The sequence below is a fragment of the Vombatus ursinus genome, unplaced genomic scaffold (genome assembly GCF_900497805.2).
Source record: "Vombatus ursinus unplaced genomic scaffold, bare-nosed wombat genome assembly UNPS02014768.1, whole genome shotgun sequence".
Classification (NCBI taxonomy): Eukaryota; Metazoa; Chordata; class Mammalia; order Diprotodontia; family Vombatidae; genus Vombatus; species Vombatus ursinus.
Window position 1 is genome coordinate 6,858,671 of NW_020954546.1, and position 25,568 is coordinate 6,884,238.

General features: G+C 40.8%; 3 non-coding genes across 3 annotated transcripts; 1 reads left to right on the plus strand and 2 right to left on the minus strand.

Annotated features, from left to right (window-relative positions):
* Window positions 1–958: 958 nt before the first annotated feature.
* On the minus strand, window positions 959–1,032 carry TRNAI-AAU. The gene has a single exon. It is a non-coding gene; the product is annotated as a tRNA-Ile (tRNA).
* Window positions 1,033–7,152: 6,120 nt separating this feature from the next.
* TRNAI-AAU lies at window positions 7,153–7,226 on the minus strand. The gene has a single exon. It is a non-coding gene; the product is annotated as a tRNA-Ile (tRNA).
* Window positions 7,227–25,151: 17,925 nt separating this feature from the next.
* Window positions 25,152–25,225, plus strand: TRNAI-AAU. Its single transcript has one exon. It is a non-coding gene; the product is annotated as a tRNA-Ile (tRNA).
* Window positions 25,226–25,568: the final 343 nt, after the last annotated feature.

The window sequence follows — 25,568 nt, forward strand, 5'->3', positions numbered from 1 at the left end:
GGTGTTCTCTGCTGAGCAACTAGGACAATCCATTTTCTGCGCATTTCCTGCTTCCATTGCCAAGGATTTCTCCCCATTTCTTTCGCTGGCCATGCAATACATTTGTCGGTTTAGTTTATTTCACTTTGTAGAAGGAGGACAGCAAACGTGCTTCAGGGGCTACTCGAGGTAAGGAGACTTTCCTGTGTTTCAATGAATGAGATGCCCGTGGTTTGGGAGGAACAGCTAAACAAATTGCGTTACGTGAATGGATTCTGACGGTATTGTAAGAAACAATGAATAACCACGAAGGATTACAGAGAACCATGCAATGATTTCCACACTCGAATGCAGAGTGAAGTAAGCTGAGCAAACAAAATAGAATTCACACGGACTGCCACAATGTCAGTTGCAAAAATTAGAAAAAACATGGCCCCAAAGAAGAGATCTAAGAAGGCATCCAGACCCGACTCTTTTGCAGAAGTGTCGGAGGTCCACGGGTGTGGAACGTTGCACGTATTTTCAGACTTTTTCAATGCATGTTCAATTTCGGTACTGTTTGGTACTGTTTCTCATTCTGCCTCTTTTTTTTCTGTTAAGATTTGCTGGTTTAATGGGTTGGTTTTCTGGAAGGGCTGGGCAAGAATGAGGAAGAAATACTGGTGACGTGAAAAGTATCAAGAAAAAGTGTATTTTTTAAAAAAAACTGTAAGAGAGAAGGTCATTACCCAGGTTTCCGCATTTTCCTGGCTCGACCTGCTGCTGGGAGTGGCACAGGTTAACTAAAGAAGATTCGCCTATTATCCAGAGTCTCTTGCTTAGTTAGACGTTATGTCAAATTTGGCTTTCCTTGACTAGTTTCGTTGACCCCCAACCCCCAAGGGTTGTGGCAGCAGAGGTTTACAAGTGAAGTCCCTGTGCTTCATTGTTCATTGAATGGGATTTCTGTGCTTGTCCCTTGTAAAGAAAAAAAAAAAAGTGGCCCGTACGGGGATCGAACCCGCGACCTTGGCGTTATTAGCACCACGCTCTAACCAACTGAGCTAACCGGCCCCTGAAATTTGATCCCTAACCGGCCCCTAACCGGCCCCTAACCGGCCCCTAACCGGCCCCTAACCGGCCCCTAACCCGCCACTTTAGTCAACGTCCACAGCAGGAGTCCCGAAAAGGCTCCTTTGCTTCCTAGCAATGTTGTTAACTTTGCCAGATAAATCCATTTAAGTGGACCTCCAACTGTTTGAGCACTCCTCCTCTACTGTTTTGCACACCAGAACCTGCCTTGCCTTCCTACACTCTTTCTTTCTTGGGGAATCCTTTTTTTACCCCCTAAAATGCAGCAGGTGTGAAGAAAGGCAAATTTATGAATTCATTAGGTGACTTTTGGTCTGGAGTCAGAAAGACCTGAATTCCAATATGGCCTCAGCCACTTACTAGTTGTGTGTGACCCTGGGCAAGTCACTTAATCTCTGTTTCCCTTAGTCCTGAGGAGTATCTTGGCCAAGATAAACCCCATAGATAGTATGGTCCACAATGTCACAAAGAATAGGACACAACTTAATAATCATGAATTAATTATTGTTGGAACTGGAAATTTGTCCAACCATTCCCTGCAGTATTTTGGAACAACTGACCCAGAGATGCTACCACACACATCAGAGTAAGACTATGTATGAAAATATTTCTAGGAATCCTTAAAACAACAACAATAACAACAACAATACATAACTGGAAACAAGGTAGGTAGGTTTCCATTGATTGTAGAAGGGCTGGATAAATGCTACATGAATATAAAGGAATATTATTGCACTGCAAGAAACAGCAAAAAAGAAATGTATTCAGAGAATCCTTGGGAAGATTCATAGGAAATGATGCAGAGTCAGTGAGCAGAATCAGGAGAACAAGTTATGCAATGACTGCAGTAATGAAAAATAAACAACCTTCACAAATTTCAGAAACAAGGCCAATACAATATCCAATCATGGCTCCAGAAACTGATCAGGAACCTTGCTTCCCACATCTTGAAACAGAGGCAGTGAACTAGAGGCTAATGAAACACATTTTCAGAAGGAGCCAATATGTAAACTTGTTTTGCTGACTATATTTAGTTGTTAAAAGGGAGGACTCTTATTTCCTTTTCTTAGCTCTAAATATCACACTCATATACATAATCAAAGCAATAAAATTACATCAATAGAGGTTAAAAAAAAAAAAGACTTGTAGAGCACCAGCCCTGAAGTCAGAAGGACCTGAGTTCAAATCCAGCCTCAGACCAAACACTTGACACTTACTAGCTGTGTGACCCTGGGCAAGTCACTTAACTCCAATTGCCTAAAAAAAAAAAAAAGATGATGAAATCTAATGGCCATTTCTGTTAAAAAATAAACAAACACAAGAAGGCCTAAGAATAAATTGAATTTTCCTTTATAATTAATAATATCTATCTAAAAACCAAGAACAAACATTATATGTACTGGAGATAAACTTTCTAACAGGAGAAAGAGTATAGTAAGAATATCCTCCTATTTAACAAAGTCCTAAAAATGAAGGCTAAAGCAGTAAGTAAAGGAAGAGAACTCAAGAGAATAAGCATAGTCAAACACAACTATTGCTTTTTTGGAGATGATATGATGATTTATTTAGCAAATCTTAAGGAATTCGGCAAAAAAATAATTTAAACAATAAATTCAGTAAAGTTGCAAATATAAAATGAATATTATATGTAATATAAATTAAATCATTGGGATTTCTGTATGCTACCAGCAAAACACAAATGTCAACTGTGAAAACCCACTCCCCAAATATAGAGGAATTCTTGTTGAGTTGGAAAAAAATTATTAAAGGGAAAAATATTAGTTATGCATCCTGGGGCAACCAGGTAATGGAGCCCACAGCCTAGGAAAGGCAGGGAGTAATTTATGCTTGAAAACTACAAAGGGAAGGTTCCAGAAGTGGTTAGGGTAGAAAATAGAACAGGTGAGACAAAGAAGCAAGATGTTTGGCAGCCAAGGTTGGTTTAAAATGGTTTGAGATCCACAGCTCAGCAGGGTCAGTCAGAGAATACCAGTAAAGGCATCTGGGTGTCAGCAAGGCATTGGGCTCACTGCAGGCTCCTGATTGGCTCCTTTCAGCAAAGAGGCTTACTCTGTGTCCACAACATCTGTATACTAAGGTAACTCATGAAAAACAGACATGTTAGTCTCAGAAGTATTTTCACAAAAGAGATAGAAAGAGAAACTTCATTCAAAATAACTACAGAAGGTATACAATAGTTGGGAGAGTGTCTACTAAGATAGCCCCAGGAACTAGATGCAACTCTTGGCAGAAATGGAGTTAGACCTAAATAACTGTAACAATATTAATTACTCATGGGAAGATAAAACCAATATAGTAAAAATGACAATAACATCAAAATTAATTTTCTTATTCATTGTCATACCAGTCAAATTACAAAAGTGTATTTTACAGAAATAAAAATAAAATTCATATGGAGGAACAAAAGGTCAAGAATATAAAGGGTAATCACGAAAAAAAGTGGGAAGGATGTAAGTCTGATCCTGATAAGCATCAGATCTCAAATTACAATAAAGAGTAGTACTGTAATCATTAAAATGATTTGATTAAAACTGAATAAACACATGAAGTCCAACAGTGAAACAGATTAGGTACATAACATACAGAGGCAAAGAAACACAGTCCTATAGTGTTCCACAAATCCAAGTACGCCACTTCCAGGGATAAGGACTTATTATTTGAAAAAGCTCCTGGGAAAATAGGAAAACAGTTTGGCAGAAATTGGATATAAACCAAGATCTCACATCATATACCAAGATAAACTCTAAAATGGATTATGTGACTTAGACTTAAAAAGTGGCCTCACAGGTGAATTAGAAGAGCCAAAGAGAAATCAACTTTCAGTGGTATGGGTAAGGAAAGAATTTCTGATTACTGAAGTGATTGAAAGGATGACAGAAAGTAAAATGGACAATTTTGTATATATAAAATTTAAAAGATTTTGCACAAATAAACTTAATGTTGATAAATTAGAAGGGAAATGTGATGGGGAAAGAATATTTGCAGCAGCTTTCTCTGATTAAGGTTTCATTTTTAGGCTAGATAAGGAGCTGATTCAAATTTATAGGATGAAGAGCCATTCCCCAATAAATAAATTGTCACAGAAAATGAACAGGCAGTTCTCAAAGGGGGAAAAAAATGCAAACTATTCATAACCACATAAAAATGTTTTAAATAGCTAAGAATTACAGAAATGCAAACTCAAGCAACTCTGAGGTTCTACTTTATCATACTGAAAATATAGTAAAAGAGCAAAATGACAAATGTTGAAGGTGGTGTTGAAAACAGGCAAAGTATGGGACTGTCAATTGCTTCAGCCATTCTGGAGAATGATTTGGTACTATGCTCCATTGACCCAGCCATACTGCTAGAAGGCCCATACCACAAAGAGGTCAAAGAAAGTGAAAAGGACCTCCACTTACAGCAATATTTCTAGTAGCTCTTTTTGTAGTGGCAAAGAACTAGAAACTAAAAGTGTACCTACCTATTGGGGAATGCCTAAAGAAATTATGATGTATGAACACAATGAAATATTATTGTGCCATAAGAAAAGATAAAATAGGCAGTTTCAGAGGAATCTGGGAAAATTTTTATGAATTGATGCTAATTGAAATGAGCAGAACTAGAAAAACAAAGTATACAATGACAGAAATATTATAGAGAAAAACAACTTTGAAAGATTTGAGAACTCTAATCAGTGCAACAGTAAACCAGTAGTCCAGAGGACTGAAGATGAAACATACCACCCACCTTCAGCTAGAGAGGTAAGGATTTAAAATCTCATCATATTATGAATTTTTGCTATTAGGTTCCTTCCTGTACAACATCTTATGTAACTGGGATGGTGGCTTTTCTTTATGTGATAGGTCAATTTAAATTACTTATGTTGTATGGTCATAGATGTTCATGTGTTATCCATGTAATTAGCTGGAACTGCAAATTCTGTCTCTGGGAGGGAAGTAGGGACACAGTAAGGATCTGTGCTTGGCAAAAGATTGCAGAAAAAAAAAAAAGGCTGGGTGTATTGGGGAGGGCAAGGTCCCTGGAGAAGAGAGAGGGTAAAACTGAGGTTGTTGTTGTTGGACTTCTGCTGTTGAAAGAAATAGATTGTTAAATCAAGAACCTGTGCCAGCAGGGGCAGAATAATGGCTATGCCTTCTTTACTTAGTTTTTGTCTTGCTTAGACTCACTTTCATGGCAGTCTAAAGAGAGACTCGGAGTGAAATTAATTTCATAACTCGAGCTTCCAGACAATCACTCTGGGATTTCCTCAGAAGAGATTCCCAAAGCAGATTTTGTCAGCAAACGATGTCCACAAGACATAAAGTGAAACTCAAGTTACAGGCATTCCAAATCTGGGATCATTCTGAGTGACTTTGATTCGGTTTCCCTTAACCAGGTGCAGTGACTCATAACTATGGAGTAAAAGAGCTGTCAGCCTGTTCTTATCAGGGAAAGCCTTTGTAGACATTGTGCTTTAGCAGATGGAAGCTGAGATTCATGCAGATGTTCCTAAAGAGGTGACACATAGAAATCGGTTGCAGAGAGAAGCCACAAAATCAGAGGAGATGTTGAAGTGAGACAATGTGATTAGAAATATTCAACAGAAGAGCAACAGAGAGCATCATCACCACATTACCAGAGACATCAGGAGCTCTGAAGTACAAGTCCTGTCCCTCTTTCTTCCTTCTCTTTGGGATAGGGACCTAGTAGCAGGCCACCCCCACTTAGGTCCTGGCATGCTTTGCATGGAAGAGTGGGACATCGTTCCAGAATGCCCACAGGAGACTAGTAGTTGGTTATAAGCCAGTTTGGCAGGCCTCGTGCCTTCCCTGAGACTCCAGTCTGGGGATCTACTAGACTAGAGGAGGCTGGGAAAGTCGAGGGTCTCTTTCAGGCTTGAGTCTGTCCAGGTTCCACTTTCACTCCTTGCTGCTCAGAGGAGATTTCTCGTCATTTCTGAAGGATCTCAGGACGGTTCTCTGGGCCACTCCAGCTAGCTACTTGGAGTGTGTCCCCACCCGAGACCGCACTCTTCCTTGGCATTAAAGGAGAAGGACCGGAAAAATTCTTGCTGAGTTCCCAATCCTGCCAATTTATCCTGAGGATGGTGTTCACTGCTGAGCAACTAGGACAATCCAGTTTCTGCATATTTCCTACTTCCACTGTCAAGGATTTCTCCGCATTTCTTTCACTGTCCATGCAATGTATTTATCCCTTTATTTCCCTCCACTTTGTGGAAGGAGGACAGCAGACGTGCTTCAGTGGATGTGCGAGTCAGGGGCTACTCGAGGTGAAGAGACTTCCTGTGTTTCAATCAATGAGATGTGGATGCCCGTGGATTGGGTGGAACAGCTAAACAAATTGTGGTACCTGAATGTCATGGTCTATGATGGTGTTGTAAAAAACAATGAATAACCACAGACTACAGAGAATCATGGAATGATTTCCACACTCTGATGCAGAGTGAAGTAAGTGGGAGCAAGAAAAGAATGTTCACACGGACTACCTCAATGTCAGCGGAAAGCGCAACCACAAGATATTCATAAGTGAATGTTGCAAAAATTAGAAAGAAAATGGCTCCAAAGAAGAGATCTAAGAAGGCATTCCAACCTGCAGTCTTTTGCAGAAGTGTCTGAGGTCCACAGGTGTGGAACATTCCATATTGGTTCAGACTTTTTCAATCAATGTTCAATTTTGCTACTGTTTCCCCTTCTTCCTCTTCCTTTTCGGTAGAGACTATTGCTGGTTTAATGGTTTGGTTTTCTGGAGCGGCTGGGTGAAGAAAGAGGCAGAAATACTGGTGACGTGAAAGGTATTAGTAAAAAGTGCATTTTAACAATTGTAGGAGAGAAGGTCACTCTGTGGGTTCCCGCATCCCTCCCTCCCCACTGCTTCCATGAGTACCACAGGTGATTCGGGAAGATTTGGCCATTCTCCAGCTTTGTCCTTAGCTAGCCAAAGCTTCAAATTTGTCATTTCTTGTGTTGGCTTCTTGGCTCTGTCTTCTCCTATGAGCTGTGGCAGCAAAGGGTTTACAGAGTTTGCGGCGCTTCACTCCAGTTACGAGTGGGATTTCTGAGAGTCCCTTGTAAAAGAAGCTGGCCCGTACGGGGATCGAAACCGCGACCTTGGCGTTATTAGCACCACGCTCTAACCAACTGAGCTAACCGGCCTTTACTCGCTAACCTTGTAGTCAAGACCACCCAAGTATTACGGAAAAGGCCCGCTGTTCCTCTAAGATTGTTACTTATTGTTAGTTGATAAGTTCACCAGCTAAACATTTATTAAAGCAACTACTACCTGCCAATCCCTCTCCTAAGCGTTTAGGAAACAAAACAAGGCAAAAGACAAAGGAACTCACAATCTAAAAAAGGAAACAACCAGACAACAACTATCTGCAACAAACTCTGTATAGAATAAATAGGAAATAATTAAAAGAAAGTACTAGAATTAAGAGGGATTGGGAAAGGCTTCTTGTAAAATAGGCGATTTTCATTGGGAATGGAAACCAGGGAAGCCAGTAGTCAGACATGAGGAGGGAAAACATTCCAGGCTTGGGAGCAGTTTGGTCAGAATAATCCAGTACTGAGGCTTGCCAGGGGTGAAATCTGGGATATGATAAGGGGCTAGGGCAGAGGTGGGGAACTTGCTGCCTCGAGGCCAAACTTCAACTTCAGTCAAAGGGCCAAACTTGAGGACCTAGAAGGCCACATGTGGCAGTGAGGTTGCAGGTTCCCCACCCCTGGGCTAGGGATTTAAGAGAAGATAGTGACTAGTTGTATTGGTTCACCAAGGCATAAGATGGTTAAGAGAGGATAAGGTGACTAGAGCCAGCAAGATGGCCTGGGAGAAAAGTGAGGGACTAAAAGATTGAAGATAATGGTGTGTAGAAACACCAGGGCTGTTAAGAAAAGACAGAGGAAGAAGTGAAAAGCCAAGGGAGTGAGTTTAGATAAGGAATTCAGAATTCTTTAATACAGGTGGTGCATTTGTGGCAAGATCTAGGGTATGGTCATCTTTATGCATGAGTTAGGTAAGATGGAGGAGTAAATCCTGGGAAATGAGTAGATTCAGGAACTGAGTGGTTAGAGTATTTGAGAGAAATAATATGTATTTTGAAATGTCCCCCAAGTATGAGGGCAGGAGTGGAAGAGGAGAGGAAAAATTTGTGAACCCCAAACCCATGAACCCCAACTTGAAACAAAGTCTGCTCTAAGAAACAGATAAATGAAATTGGGGTACATATGCCCATGGTTTAGTTTCTCTCAAGCTGGCTTGACATCATTGCTTGGGAGTTCCGTTCAAAACTGTGCCCCCCTAAGGGGGCCAGTTCAGAACTGGCTCAATTTGGGATTTGGGGGTGACGGGGTTATGTGTCCACCATCCAGTTTGAAAAGCCTTAGATTTTTAGATTCCCCTTACCTCCCTTCCAAAGTTTCAGCCTCACCTTTTGATATGCATCTTTCCTCCCCGGCCCTGAAAAGAACCTGGATCCTGTTTGTCTCTCTTTATCTCCATTTGAAAGCAAACTTCTACCTTCCAATTCCCTTCATTATCTATTCTCGTTGTTTATTCAAATCTCTCAGACCTTCCAAATGGAATTCCCACCTGGACCCTTTTTCTCAACCACCTCCCCCTTCAACTGGCCTTTCATTGTGGCTACACTCAATCTCCCTTCCATTGTTTTGCCTTCCTATGACCCCTGACCATTTCCCACCCTTAATCCTAGCTAGGCTCGAGGTCCAGGACCCAGGAGTTCTGTTCACCCCAGCTTACTAGCCACTCCCTTCCAGATCTCCCTAGGCCCTTCCTCCCATCACCCCAAACTACTTGGCCACTCCTAGATCCCTCCCACAGTCTTTCTGTACTTAAGATTCACCTTTGCCCCCATTCAAATGCTGAGAATCTCTCAAGCCTAGAGGCAGAGGTTTTCTCATGCCCTCTTGTCCTTATGGGCATCACCTTAACCCCCAGCCCCCATTCAGATGCTGGGAATTTCTCATGCCCAAAGGCTGAGACTGTCTCACGCCTGGTCCTTACAGGTGTCACCTGATTTAAGATCCACCTTTGCCCCCATTCTGACTCTGAGCTGTTTTCATGCCCAAAGGCTGAGACTCTCATGCCCACTCATCCTCATGGGTGTCACCTGGCCTATCCACTCTAGCCCCCATTTAGATCACTGATGTTTGGGTTCCTTGGGAGTCTGGCCTATATACTTTTCTTTAATAAACTATTTCTCTGGCTGGAAGAAGATTTGGGTTGAATTCATTCAGGCAGACCTGGCAGCACTGTGATCTTGGGGTGCCTCTGTGCATCTAGGAGCACCCCAAAACCCCTACACCTCTTCAGGGGTACAACATTATATACCCTTTCAACCTGACTTCATTCCAGACCACTCCCAGTCTCTATCTGGGCAGTAGTATCAGTCTCCACCCAAGCTTGAGTAGGATAAAATCAATTCAAGTTTAGGTTGGGTTTGACCAAGATAAGAAGATTCAATGCAATCTCATTATCAGCAATGTGCTTCTGAAGATCTTCAAAGCAGAAGGCTGCCAGGGTGGAGCTCTAAATCTCCAAGACACAGATTACAAAGAGAAACCATTTTTCACAAATTCAAGCCAGGTATCAAACTCATTGATGAAGGAAGAGGAGTTGTCTATAGACAACAGCTACCAGTATTTTGATTAGGCAGTAGATGTGAAAACATGACCCTCAAAAAAGGAGGTGTTACTGAGTGATGGAAATTGGGGGAGAATGTGGAAGTAGCAAAGAGGAAAAAGGAAACTCTGCTGTCTCAACCAGTGAGTCAAGGGGAATGAGTAAAGGTCTTGATGGGTTTGGGATCTGGGCCCCAGAAAGGAAAAACCCTGGACTTTCCCACATGGCCCAACCTCTGGTGTTAGCTTGAGGCTATAATCACATCAACTGGCCTTTCCTTGTGACTACACCCAATCTCCCCTCCATTGTCTTACCTTCCTATGGAGCCCTGGCCATTTCCCACACTTAATCCTAGCTAGGCTCCATTGTCCAGGTCCCAGGAGTTTGTTCACCCCAGTTTACTGGCCACTTCCATCCCGATCTCCTTAGATCCCTCCTCTAGTCACCCCAAACTACTTGGCCACTCTTAGATCCCTCCCACAGTTTTTCTGTATATAAGGTCCATCTTGTCTCCATTAAGATGCTGAGATTCTTATAGTCTAGCCACTGCTCAGATTTTCACAATCTAGCCAATAGCCCATAGATACTCAGATTCTTTAAGAGTCTGGCTAATATGGTGAACCTTCAATAAACCTTGTTTTTTGGCTGAAAGAAGGCTTGGGTCAAATTCTTTCAGGCAGAACTCATGTGTTGTGATCTTGGGGTTCCAGGACCCCTAACCTCTAGACCTCATCAGTGTAACCACTACTGACTGAAAGAGGAGGGGATCCAGTTTCAGTAATGGCTAGAACATGGGAGAAGTGGAAGAGGATTGTGATCAATAAATCAACTTAGCCACCAGATCATTTGAAGACTTCTCTTGCTCTGCTTTCAACACCAGAACCCATTTTTCATTAACAGTTTTTCTTCCAGAGTAAATTGCCTTTTGAAATGCAGCAGGTGGGAGAACATAGCTGACTGTTGGTGGTGCCAGGAATTAGTATTTGGGAACTTTGCAATAAAAATCAATAAGTGACTGACCACTATTGCATACCTTAAAGTGGTCCAAGACAGAGGAAGAAAGGCACCCATATGTAGCAAAATATTTATAGAAACACCTTTTGTTGTAATAAAGAACTGGAAACAAAAGGGAAGAATTGACCATTGATTGCAAAACATTGACTGTTGAACAAATGCTGAATGAACAGAAGGGAATATTATTTTGCTGTAAGAAATGGCAACCCAGCAAAACTGAGTATAATCCCTCAGTGAGAAAAATGGATATTCAGTGAAATAGAAGACTTTCAAGCATTCTTGATGAAAAGACCAGAGCTGAAGAGAAAATTCAACTTTCAAATACAAGACTCAAAAGAAGCATGAAGAGGTAAACAGGAAAGAGAAATCATAAGGGACTTATTAAGGTTGAACTGTTTACATTCCTACATTTGATATTTGTAACTAAGGAGACCTTTGTCAGTATTGGGGTAGTTGGAGGGGGAAAAATTATATGTATGGATAGATTGATAGATAGAGGGCACAGGGTGAGTTGAAGATGAATGGGTGATATCTGGAGAATAAAATTAAGGGTGAGAGAGGATTATACTGGGAGAAGGAGAGAGGGAAAGGTAGAATGGGGTAAATTATCTCACATAAAACAGACAAGAAAAACCTTTTACAGTGGAGGGAAAACAGGGGAAGGTGAGAGGGAATGAGTGAATCTTATTCTCATCGGCTTTGGCTTAAGGAGGGAGTGACATACACACTCAATTGGGTATGGAAAGTTATCTTACCCTACAGGAAAATAGGGGGGAAGAGGATAAGAGAGTAGGGGGGATGATAGAGGAGAATGCAGATTGATGAAGGGGGTAATCAGAAGCAACAATTTTGAGGAGGGACAGGGTCAAAAGAGGAGAATAGAATAAATGGGGGAGGTGGGATAGGATGAAGGGAATTATAGTTAGTTTTCTACAACATGACTACTATGGAAGTGTTTTGCATGAGCATGCAAGTATAACCTGTATCAAGTTGCTTGCCATCTTAGTGAGGGTGGGTGGGGAGGGAAGAAGGGAGAAAATTTGGAACCCAAAGTTTTAAAAACAAATGTTAAAAATGGTTTTCACATGCAACTGGAAACTAAGATATACAGGCAATGGGGTAGAGAAATCTATCCTGCCCTACAGGAAAATAGAAGAGGAAGGGGATGGGGGGGTAGAAGGGAGGGAGCAGATTAGGGGAAGGAGTATTCAGAATGCAAGCCATCTTGGGGTTGGGGGAGGGATGAGATGGGGAGAAAATTTGGAACTCAAAATCTTGTGGAAGTGAATGTTAAAAGTAAAAATAAACAAATTAATGAATCATTTAAAAAAAGAAAAAAGAAATGGAAAAAGAGGATAGATTCAGAGAATCTTTGGGAAGACTGAGAGGAAAGGAGGCAGAGTTAGGGAGCAATTCATACAATGACTGCAATAATGGAAAGAAAAATAGCTTTCGAAGATTTCATTAGATGACCAGGACAATGCCCCATCATGACTCCATGAGACTGATCATGAACTTTGCTTCCCACATATTGGAACAGAGGCAGTGAACTAGAACCAGACTGAGACATACATTTTCAGAAATGGCCAATACTTGCTTTACTTGACTATGTTTGGTTGTTAAAAGGGAGAGCCTTTATTTCCTTTTCTTTGCTGGAGGGAGAAGCTATGGAAGATTGGAGATGAGTAATGACTTTGAAGAAGAAAAGAAAAAGAAGAGAGCAACATTAAAAACAGCTTTTTAAATTCCAGAAGAGAGTAGAAGGACATTCAGAAGGGAATACAGACAAGCAGGGTAGTTTCATTACCATCATGTTAAATTTAATATACATTTTAAAATATTAGATATAATAGAAATTCAGTTTCATAGACAATCCTCTTTTTATGTTTTTCTATTGAAATTTTCATGTTTGTTGACATTTGTTAAATTGATAATTTTGAAATTTAAAAAGTAAGACTATGCCAACTTGGATCAATGCTGTATTCTCTGTTGTAACTAAGTAACTCTTCTTTTGATAACTGTTAGGTGGACTAGGAGTTTTACATTCCTTTATAAACTCTAATTTGAACCATAGTCAACCTACTCTTGGCAGAAATATAGACAGACCTAAATCATTAGAGAAATATTACTTATTCATAGGTATATAAAGTCAATGTAATAAAAATAACAGTGACACCTAAATTAATTTACTTAGTAATTGTCCTATTGAGATCTAGGGGTATGGGGGCCCAGAAATTCAAAGGCAAGCAGTGCGGTTCCTGCCTCAAATGAATTCAACCCTAGCCTTCTTTCAGCCAAAGGCAAGGTTTATTAGAACACTGATCAAGTTAGACTTTGCCCTTTGGTAGATGAGACTAACTCTTTTTATAGGAAAAAGATTGTGGGATGATCTGGATGGGAATGGACAGTAGGCTGGGGTGACTGGGAGGGACCAAGAAGGGCCCAGTGCCCTAGGGGAATGGCAGGGACCTAGGCCGTGTAACAGAGGTACCAGAGAATTGGAGGTCTGGTCATAGGCCACAATGAGAGGCCAGTTGAGAATGATGTGGTTTAGGGGTTCAGGGGTCCTGGGACCCCAAAATCACAACCCATGGGTCCTGCTCAAAAGAATTCCGCCCAAGCTTTCTTTCAGCCAAAGACAAGGTTTATTAGAACATCCGTCAAATTGGGCAGACTCTTAAGGAGTCTGAACATTAGTAAGCTATTGGTTAGATTTTAAGAATCTGAGCAGTGGCTAGATTTTTAAGAATCCTAGCAGTGTCTAGATTATAAAAATCTAAGCCATGGCTAGATTATAAAAATCCCAGCCATGCAGTATCAAATCCACCTCATAGCCAGACTCAGACCAGAATAGCCAGGTGGGTAACATACTTTATATACAGAAAGACTGTGGGAGGGACCTAGGAGTGGCCAGTAAGCTGGGGTGAACAGAACTCCTGCGACCTGGACCCTAGCTAGGATTAAGTGTGGGAAATGGCCAGGGCTCCATAGGAAGGTAAGACAGTGGAGGGGAGATTGGGTGTAGCCACAATGAAAGGCCAGTTGATGGGATTATAGCCTCAGGCTAACACCAGAGATTTGGTCATGTGGGAAAGTCCAGGGTTTTTCCTTTCTGGGGCACAGATCCCAACCCCATCAACAGGATGTCTCAGATGAATGCCAGAGACTTGGCAATGTGGGAAAGTTGGGGGAGGAGGTTTCCCAGGACCCATGCCCCATCAGTCCTACCCATCAAATTCCCATAAGTGTATTTTATAGAACTAAAAACAATAACAAAATTCATATGAAAGAACAAAAGGTCAAGAATTTCAAGTGTAATAATGAAAAAAGTGGGAATGAGGAGGGTGCCAGATCTCAAACTGTAATAAAAATAAGTAATCATGAAAAATGATTTGGCTAAAACTGGAAAAAAAATATGAAGTCAAACAATGGAACAAATTAGATATAAAACATACAAAGACAAACAAAGATGGTAGTGATGGGGTTGGGATCTGGGTCCCAGAAAGGAAAAACCCTGGACTTTCCCACATGTCCAAATCTCTGGCATTCCCCTGAGGCTATAATCCCATCAACTGGCCTTTCATTGTGGACCTCCCTATGGCCCCAGGCCATTTCTCCATTCTCCCTTGGCCATGTGGTCCAGGTCCCCAGAATTCTATTACCTCATAGATTACTTGGCCACTCCTAGATCCCTCCCATAGTATTTCTGTATATAAGGTCCATCTTGTTAGATTCTTATAATCTAGCCATGGCTGGGATTCTTGTAATCTAGCCACTGCTGGGATTCTTATAATCTAGCCAATGGTTTACTAATGTTCAGGCTCCTTAAGAGTCTGCCCAATTTGACAGATGTTCTAATAAATCTTGTCTTTGGCTGAAAGAAGGCTTGGGTTGAATTCTTTTGGGCAGGATCCATGTGTTGTGATTTTGGGGTCCCAACACCCCTGAACCCCTAAACTGCATCAGTAGCATAGTGTTCCACAAATCCAAGGACCCCAATTACTGGGATCAGGACTCACTATTTGAAAAAAAAACAGCTGGGGAAAACTGGAAAACTGTTTGATAGAAAATGGGTATAAATCAGCTTTCATACCATATACCAAAATAAACTCTAAAATGGATATGAGACTTAAACATAGTGACATCATAAGTAAATTAGAGGAACAAGGAAGAAATTACCTTTCACATGTATATGATGGGATATGGGTCTAAGCCAAGACCTTTTACCCTTACCCAAAAGAATTTGGGTCCCATTTGTCTGAGGAGGGAATGACAGGGAGGCTCTGGAAACCCCATCCTTGAACTCTCCTTGAATTTTCCTACTTTATCTAGTAAGTCTCTAGTGTTAGCCTGAGGCTATAATCCTTTTAACTGGCCTTTCATTCTTGCTTATGCCCAATTCTCTGTTACCCTTAACTTAGCCCAGCTCTTCATTGTCTATTACCCCTGGATCATCTCCCACCACTTCCCCTCCTAGATCCTATCTAGAACCCATTCTCTTGGTCCAGACATTTAACCTCCAGTCACCCCAGCCTACTGGCCACTCCCATCAAGATCCTCCTAGACCTCTTCTCCCAGACCCCTCCTCCAGTCACCCCAAACTACTTGGCTACTCCTAGATCCCTCCCACAGTCTTTCTGTATATAAGATCCCTCTTGCCTCCGTTAAGGGGTTCAAATTTTTAAAGTCTAGCCAAGGCTCAGATTCTTAAAATATGACCAGTAGCACAGACTCATTAGGAATCTTGCTCACCCAAATCAATGTTCTAATAAACCTTATCTTTGGCTGAAAGAAGGCTTAGTTTGAATTCATTTGGACAGGACCCATGTATTGCTATTTGGGTACAGCACCCCTAAACCTCAACATATGGATACAGAAGAATCTCTTACTACACAAGCAATGGTAAGGGTGACAGAAAGTTAAAAGGACAGTTTTGGTTATATAAAATTTAAGAGTTTTTGCACAAATAAATCTAATACTGTCTAAATTAGAAGGGAAATAGATACTGGGAAAGAATTTTGCAGGAAGTTTTTGGGATAAAGATCTACATTTTAGAATAGATAAGGAGCTGATTCCAATTTTTTATAAGTTTATACTGATATTTTCTGTTTCTTACACCATGATAGTATCCCATGTATCCTTCCGTCTATCTCTCCGACAGAGCCATCCCAAATGACAAATAGTATTTTTAGAGAGGAAAAAAAAGTTAGCACAACTGATCAATGCACTGAAAAATGTCTAAAAACATAGGCAGTATATAACATCTATGGACCTACCACTTCCATGAATGGTTAGGTTGGAGGTGTCTTCTAATGTCTCTTCATCCAATTCCCATTTGATGTTAATAACATTCTTATATTTACTTTTGATTTTTTCAGTGGATCATTATTTTAATTTACATTGTTATAGTTACTGTGTATATTATTTTCTTGGCTATGCTTACTTCACTTTGCATTAGTTCATATAGGTCTTTCCATGCTTCTCTGTATTCATCACACATGTTATTTCTTGCAGTACAGTAATATTCCACTGGTATTCATGTACCGCAATTTGGTTAGCCATTCTCCATTTGATGGACATCTACTTTATTTATAATTCTCAGCTATCCTAAAAAGTGCTGATGTGTGTGTGTGTGTGTGTGTGTGTGTGTGTGTGTGTAAGTGCATGTGGACTTTTTTTTATCAATGACTTCTTTGGGGAAAGCTAAGTTCAAATTTATAGAATGAAGAACCATTCCCCATAGATAAAAATATAAGAACAGTCAGTTCTCAAAAGAAGAAATCCAAGCTCTCAATAAACATATGGGGAAAAAGTGTTCCAAATTACTAAGAATTAGAGAAATTCACATTCAAGTAACTGTGAGGTTCCACCTCACACCCTTTACACAGGAAAAAAATAACAAAAGAGGAAAATGACACATATTAGGGCTATGGGGAAATAGGCAAGGTAGTGCACTGTTGGTGGGGATATGAATTGGGTCCATTCATTCTGGAAGGAATTTAGAACTATGTGCCCAGAGTTAAACTGTACCCATGGACCTAGCTATACTACTATTACTACTGGGTTTATACAACAAAGAGATTGAAGCCAATGGAAAATGACCTGCACTTTCAAAAATATTTCTAGTAGCTCTTTTTGTAGTGACCAAGTACTAGAAACTAAGAATGGACCCACCTATTGGGGAATGACTAAAGAAATTATGATATATGAACATAATGGAATATTATTGTGCCATAAGAAAAGACCAAATGGGAAGTTTCAGAGGAAACTAGGAAGACCTTTATAAACTGATGCTAACTGAAATGAGCAGAACTAGGAAAACAAATTACACAATGACAGAAACATTATAGAGAAAACCAACTTTAAAAGACTTGAGAACTCTGATCACTGCAGTGGTAAACCAGTAGTCCAGAAGACTGAAGATGAATCACCCCACCCACCTTCAGCTAGAGAAGTGAAGGGTTTAAAATCTCATCATAATATGAATTCTGCTATATATATAGTTTTCTGTAACTGAGATGATCACTTCTCTCTACATGACAGGTCAATTTAAATCACTTGTGCTGTATGTTCATAGATGATTCAAGTGTGCCCTATGCAATTGAGTAGAACTGCAAATTCTGTCCCAGGGAGGGAAGTAGGGAAGAAATAAGGATATGTGCCAGCCAGAAGATTATGAAAAAGAAAGGAGTTTTGGGTAAAGCCTAGAATAGAGGGAAGGTGAAACTGGGATTGTTGTTTGTCTTTTGCAGAATTTAATCATAAAATCAAGAAAGTGAGTTAGCAGAATGCAGTATAATGGCTATGCCTTCTTTGCTTAGTTTTGGTCTTGTTTAGACTCACTTTCAAGCCAGTCTGAAGAGGGACTTGGAGTGAAATTAGTTTTATAACTCCAACTTCCATACATGTACTCTGGAGTTACCTCAGAAGAGGCTCCTAAAACAATGGTGGGCAAACGATGTCCTCAAGAGGTAAAGTGAAACTCAAGTTACAGGCATTCCAAATCTGAGATCACTCTGACTGGCTTTGGTACAGTTTCCCTTAACCAGGTGTGTGTGTGTGGGGGGGGTTGATGTGGTTTGTCAAGAAGGCTTCACTTAGGGGCAAAGAGGCAGTCCAAGAGGCAAGGTGTTCCAGTCACTAGGGAAGTTTTGAGACAAAAGTGCCCCTACGAGATAAAGTGAAACTCAAGTTACAGGCCACTCCAAACCTAGGATTGCTCTGTCTAGCTTGGGTACAGTTTCTCTTAAATGGGTAGAGTGACTCATAGCTATGGACTAAAAGAGCAGTCGGCCTGTCCTTATCAGAGAAAGTCTTCTTAGTCACTGTGCTTTAACAAATGGAAACTGAGATGTCCTGCAGATGGTCCTGAAGAAATAAAACACAGAAATCGGTTGCAGAGAGAAGCCACAAGATGAGAGAAGATGCTGAGGAGAAATGATATGATGACATATGAAGAGATAAGAAACATTTATCAGAAGAGCAATGGAGAGCATAAAACTGATATTACTAGAGGACATCAGCAGCCTTAAAGCTTTGGAGATGTGAATTGACCTGAGTATATGTACAAAAAACAAAAACACTTATCCCCTGGACACAGGGATTTCTAGCACGTACATCTTCACCAATGCTCCTTAGTCACACATGTGTGCCCTCCATGCCTGTCTTCTGATCATATATGATCTCTCTGTGCATGCCCTATCCACAGTCTCAATCTGTGGGAAAGTAGGACTCATGTATTCATGGCAGTGCATAGATGTGTTGTTTTGGTTGGAGGTTTTGTTTTGGAGGAGGGAATGTAGGCACTATATTTTCTGATTAAATATCTTTTGATTTGAAGTCAAATTTATTTTAGGTAAGTGGTAAAAGTAAAGACATTAATGGGGGTTCATGAACTGTAATGTTTTTGTTTGTTGTATTGTTTTTAAAGTTTTATTAATTCTTTTCATTTTTACTTCACAGTCATATTCTGGAAAGGCCTTCACAGACTGGATAGAGTTTCAACTGTACATCCCATTCAAACCTCCCCTCCAACATAGATAACAGGATTCAGAGATTTCATGGGAAGAAGAAAACAGAAGACCTTGAGACTTGAAAGAGTTCCAGCCTTAAGACTAGAAGCTGTATATAAGAACGTGTGTCCTAGCTATCTGACAGACGTTTGCAGCCAAAGCTGTGGACATGATTGGTCAGCCTGCTGGCATCCAGACCCTAGAGCCATGAAGGTGTAGCATTGACCTAGTAATTGAGTCATTTTGGATGTTCCTGGAATCTGATCTATACATGAAGGTGTTTAGCCAGGCAGCTGCTAGAAGCTAGAACTATATAGGCATGTATGATTGTGGGAGGAGTGGTCATAGAAAAAGGGTGAAGGTAGGCTGTCTAAGCTGAGTGGATGGGAGGTGGGACAATTGTTTCACAGTGGAGGTAGAGGGGCACTGATGAGGAAGTGGTAAAGTGGGGGACATGGGGAATGGTGAGGATATCACATGCTTTTGAAAATAAGGCCCTTTTCTTTGCTCCCAGGAGAGATCCCAAAGGGATTCCCAAATAATATTATTGTAGATATTATCTTGGGAGGTTTAGTTTGAGAAAGAAATTTCAGCATAGCAAAACTACAGAAATTCAGAAAAATCCAAGTCTGTCAACTTCCTAGGAGGTTTCATCTTTAGATCTAGGCCTGATTGTTCATGTGCACCATACACACAGTTCAGAATGTTGGACCTATTGTCTTCCTGTCAATGTGCCTCATTTTGCAAATAAATGCAAAATTTGCCTTTTCACTGAGTATGTGTCAAAATTTTCTCAGAATTCTGAATCAAAGAGATATTTTAATCACTTTCTTAGCTTAATTCCAAATTGCTTTTGAGACTATTTGGACATTGACATCTTCCCTAAGAGTGTTTCAGTGTCTGTTTTTCCACAACCCCTTCATCATTGTGTATTTCTAACTTCTCCATCTTTGCCAACTTTCTGAGTGTGAGGTGAAACCTCAAAATTATTTTGATGTTCATTTCTTTTATTATTAGTGATTTCAGGCAATGTTTCGCATGGTTGTTAATATTTTTAATCCCCTTCCCCTCTTTTAGGATACTTTGTTTATCCCCTGTGACAAGCAATCCAGGTGGAGAATGGCTTTTGGTCTTCTGTTTATCTGTTAAGGTGACTATATGTCTTGGATAGCAGATGTTTTCAGAGATATGTGACCCAAAAGTATCCTCCTTCCTCCCACCACCCCCCCCCCCACATTGGCTGTTTTGCTTCTTATCTCGATTGCTACAATACTTCATTACTACTTTGATCGGCACAGCACTAAATCTGAAAACTAATTTTGATAGTCTCATCTTTTTAAAGCAATCAAATTGGAATATTGTTAAGCATATAAACACAAGGAGACCAATGATTTTTTTGTGTGTGAGGCAATTGGGATTAAGTGACTTGCCCAGAGTCACACAGCAGGTCAGATTTGAACTCAGGACCTCCTGACTCCAGGGTCAGTACTCTATGCACTGCGGCACCTAACTGCCCCTCAATGATTCTTTTTTTAAAGAAAGATTCCATTTGCTTCAAAACATTCATAGTAGCCCTTTTTGTAGTAACAAGGAATCCAAATGAAAGTGGAAGCCCATCTCTTGGGTAATGGCTAATCAAGGTATGCTATATCAATATAAGGGATTATATCTGGGCTGTAAGAAATGATGACTACAATGACCATAGAAAAGAATGGGAAGACATATATAAACTGATGCAAAGTGAAGCAGCAGAACCAAGAAATTCACACACACAATGTCTATTGCAATATAAATGGAAAGAAAAATAACAACAAAAGAATCAACATTGAATGTGGTAAAATTATAGTGTCCAAGGGTGATCACAAAAACAGCCATTTGAAGAGGCGGGTGACCATGGCTGTAGAGCAGTGTATAAAATGTCATACTATTTCTATGTGTTGCTTGGTTTTGCTGACCTATTTCCCCACATCTTCCTAATTTCTTATTATAGGACTTTATGAGAAAGGCAGGAATATATTGCCAATTATAAGTGGTGTTAAAACAAAAAAAAATGTCAAGAGGAATTTATTTTATAAAAGAAAATAATAGAAACATGGGAACTTACTTAGGCAGAAAACAGGTTCAGACTTCTTCCAATATATACTACAAATTCCAAATGAATGCTCCACCCAAACACATCCAGTCATATCATTATCAATTAGAGGAGATTAGAAGGAGTTACCTTTTGTAACTACAGCTGAATGGGAAGATACTTAACAAAACAAGAGATAGAGATATTAAAAGAGAAAATAGGTACTTTTTACTACACAGTATTTAAAAGCCTCTGCAGGAGCAAGATCAGTGCAAGCAGCTTATGAAGGGAGACTGTCAAGGATAGGAAAAATATGTCTACTACTTCTGAAAATTGATATAAAGGAAATATGAGAATTCATTCATCAGTATAAGAGAGAGAGTCAATTCACTGGTTGACAGAATATGTCATTACATCGATGGGTATGAAGAGATTTCAAAAGGATTTCAAATGATCACCCATCTAATGAAATAGTGCTACAAATCATAAATAATAAGAGAAATGCGAATCAAAATAGCTCTGAGGATCCTCCTTAGAACCAACAAATTGACAAAGATGGCAAAAGATGGACATTGTCAGTCTTGGGAAGACAGGACAAGTAATTCACTGGTGGTGGAACTGGAAATTGGTTCAATCATTCTGGAAAACAATTAGAAATTATGTATCAAAAGTTACTGAAGTATTCATACCCTCATTACATACAATGCGGCCATGAAAATCTTCTAAAAGACTTCTCCTTTTGGATGGCTTTTTGGATTACTCTATCAGAGGAAATACAAAGCAATGAAAATATTAAGTAAAAAGATAACCGTTTTTTGATACTTTTACTGAATATGGACAGATTATTTTCCAAAAGGATTTCAAGTTTGCAATCACACCAAAAATTGATGGATATACCTGTGTTTCTGCTATCCCAGCAGTATGGGATTTCATAGTTTTTAGTTTTTGTTGTTGTTATCATTATTATTACTAGCTAATTTAGTGAGTGGGTAGTCTATACCTCCAAGTAGTTTTCATTTTCATTTATTTGATTGTGAAGTGGATCTGAGCTCCTCCACCCCATTTATTTTGAACAATTTATGTTTCCTTCTTTGAAACTATGTTCTCATAACTTTGGGCCATTTATCTCTTTTGGACTGGAAATTACCACTGTAATTTTTTAATAGTCCAAGACAGGTAGAACACAGGGCCTGGAGTCAGAAATATCTGAATTCAAATCTGTCCTTACTAGCTGTGTGACCCTGGGCAAGTCACTCTGTCCTGTTTGCCTCAGTTTCCTCATCTGTAAAATGAGCTGGAGAAGCAAATGGCAAACCACTCCAGCATCTTTGTTAAGAACCCAAATGGAGTTTTCTGAAACAATTGAACAAACAACAACAAGATGAACTGAGAGGTAGAGAACTTTCTTTTCCCGGCCTCTCCACCCCTCAATATTCAGTACCTCTTCCTCCTTAACCTTTCCCAGTCAATCTTAGACACTGTCTTTTATTCTGGAAAAACAGCATCCACTTTGGATGTCATTTTAACTCTAATGAATGCCAGCTGGCCAAGCTTATGCAGAGTTGCTAGTGGGAGGCACACGATTTAGATTAGACAGCATTAATGTGTAATAAACTGTTAGTATAATATCCTCCTTCAGTTGATTGGTTTTGGCAAAATGTGATTATCAGTAAGACAAGGCAACAAGGGATTCAATCTAAATACAAGTCAGGAAATGCAAAAGAGGCTGGTTGATGGAGGGAAGAGTAAGGTGTGTGTGTGTGTGTGTGTGTGTGTGTGTGTGTGTGTATGGTGGGAGTAATGTGGTTTGTCAAGAAGGCTTCACTTAGGGGGAAAGAGGCAATCCAAGAGGCAAGGTGTTTCAGGCACTAGGGAAGTTTTGAGGCAATGGGTGAGTCAACTCTTCATAGAAATTATGTTTCTTGATGTCTTTGCACACAAAATAAAAACAGCTTCCCCAACTTCTTTGTTTGGCTCTCCAAACTATCCTTTCATTAATCTATAGCTATCAAAGAGTAGAAAGCTTCGCTGCTCAGATAGATGTGACCATAATAATAGAAGACAGGAGAGCATTCTTCTGTTTTTCCTAACTGAGGGGAATGATCTTTGAATTGGAAAAAAAAGAAAAAATGGTTAACAGGGAATTGAAATCTAAGAGAAGTGAGACAATAAGAGAGAACTTTTCCTAATGGTCAACAGTCAAAGCCCATTTCAATGAAGAGAAATGAGGATCTTGCCTAAAAGCAAAAAGAATATCTTCTCCTTCCAGGGGCCCTGAAATCTATCTCAATTTCCATCATCTCTGGCTCTTATCAGCCCATCCTTACACAAGGCCAAGCCCACATTGTACAGCCATTCTGCACCTCCCATCATTCCATTTCTAGCAGTCTTGGTCAACACACAAATTATCCCATTCCCAAACTTCCACAGCTCCAGATTCCAGCAGCTTCTTGCTTATATATTTACATGCCCTGATCAAAATCCAGCAGTTGACAAAATTATTTTCCCTTTCCATAGTTCCAACTGTCCATTTCCACAACTTTGGCCTCAAACGGTTGGCAGGCAGCTAGGCCAAGTGTCTGCATCCATAGCTCTCTATCTATAAGCTCTCCCAAGACCTCTCAGTCTCCAAATCCCAGCTTCTCTGTGAGAGGGGAAAGGCCCAGAGTTGGGGCACTCTTCAGGTGGATAGTAAGCCCCTTCCTAGGCAATGAGGCTATTTGAGGAGAGCAGAAACAAAAAGAGAATGCCCTTTGTCACCTGGGGAGGTAATGAGCCCCGGGATTCTAACTCTCTGCTGCCTCCTTTGGAAGTCACCTGCCCTGAAGGGGAGATCACCAAAGGCCCTCCAACCTCAGGTCTGATCCAAGTTCAGAGAAAGACATAGCATTGTGTTGAAACTCAGAGAGTAGGCTATTGACTTAGATGTTTGCGTTTTGCAAACCTTTCCCAGGCAAAAATAACTAGGCCATCTCCCAAGACAGTCGGGGGCCTTTTTGAGGAGGGGAAAAGGTGAAGACTTCTTACTGAACCAATGAAATCTCTGAGCTGTACCTAGTAAGGACAGAGAATGGCGCTCGGGCGGCGGGATGATGCTGAAGAAAACCCTCTTTGGAGTCCTAGTCTGTTGCTAGGATCCCTGAATTTAGACCACATCGGAGGGGTCTGGTGACCACAAACGAAGTACTTTCGCTTGTGGATTCTACACAGTGCTTTTGCAATTCAGTACCCTCTGAGTCCCGTGGTTTTCCTATCTCTGGAGCAGATGAATGCAACCGCGGACCGGAAGAATAGGCATTCCTTGGCAATTTCCAGTTATCAGATTCCTTAGGGACTCTCTTGCTTCTCTTCCCGGACTCAGTTTTCTTTAAAAGCCCCAGATGCTTGATACTCCAAGTTCCAGGTCGGTTTCCCACTCTGTAGTCTGCCCTTCCCACAGATACTTGGAGCAGTTTCCTCGAAGTCACAGTGTTTTATTTCAGGATCCTAATATGACTTCAAAAGGGTGGAATTACCTTATCTTGCCCTTTCTCCCTTCCTATATATATATTATATATATATATATATATATACATACACACACATACATACACATACATATACATATACATACACATATACATATTTATGTATGTATGTACTATTGTTGTTTGAATAGCAGCGAGGGAGGGGAAGGGTGTGTTTCGAAGCAAAAGCCCAGATCTGGGAACTTTTCCAATGCAGAGTGGCCTCATTGACGGTTAGGCAGTGAAGATATGTACCTCTCAATGTCTCTGAGCTCTTCAAGCTACCGTGGTCCCTCATCTGGTCCCTGGCCTCCATGATCCCAAGTCGAGCTCGGAGAGTTGAAAGCAGAGGTGACCTCATCTCATCTGGGCCATGTACAGAGATCCTCCTAGGGAGGGCCCCGCTTCCTTGTAGCTGCGCTCCACCCCCACTCCAATTTGGAAACTCTTGCGACTTTGGCCGCTTCAGCACGAAGCCAGGCTGTGGTTTTCTTTTTAGGACGAGTTTAGAGAGTACCAGCTGCTTTGTCTTGGAAAGGGTCTCCCGTGTTAGGATAAATTGTTCATCTCCGGCAGGTCGTGAGTCTAGAAATGGAGTTGAACGGAAATGAGAAAAGTGAAATGCGAAATTGTTTTTCCAAAGGTGCCCTGTGGACCAGGGAAGCGGGAGCCAAGTGTGGTCCAGGAGGGCATCGATACAGGAGGCACAGGTTAAATGGCAAACCATGAATCCAATTGTCCGGCTGACTACCAGGAACGTAGAAGAAATACTGTCCCAGAGCACTATGAGTTCAATGTCAACACTTATGAAAACCTTACACGGAAGTATTCGTCTGGGGCCGGTTAGCTCAGTTGGTTAGAGCGTGGTGCTAATAACGCCAAGGTCGCGGGTTCGATCCCCGTACGGGCCATGTGCCTTTATTTTGAACGGAATGACAGAAATTCACGCGTGGCATCTTGAATCTAGCACTAACTAATCCGAGATTGAATCCTCTCGGGAAGTAGACCATTGTAGATACAAAATAGCTACAAGATGAAATTGAGAAAACATCTGTGGAAAGGGATGAATCTGGAATCTGGAATGAATCTGGAAAGAGCTGGAATTGGACCAGGGCGAGGTGAAGAGCTAGTGCATTCCGGAAGAGAGCGACTAGTCCCAGGACAGAGGCCTCAAGAGCAGGAGGTGCAGGAGGAGCCAGGCCCATTTGACTCACTGACCATTACTCACCAGGGCTGGAAGCCATAGGACTTTTG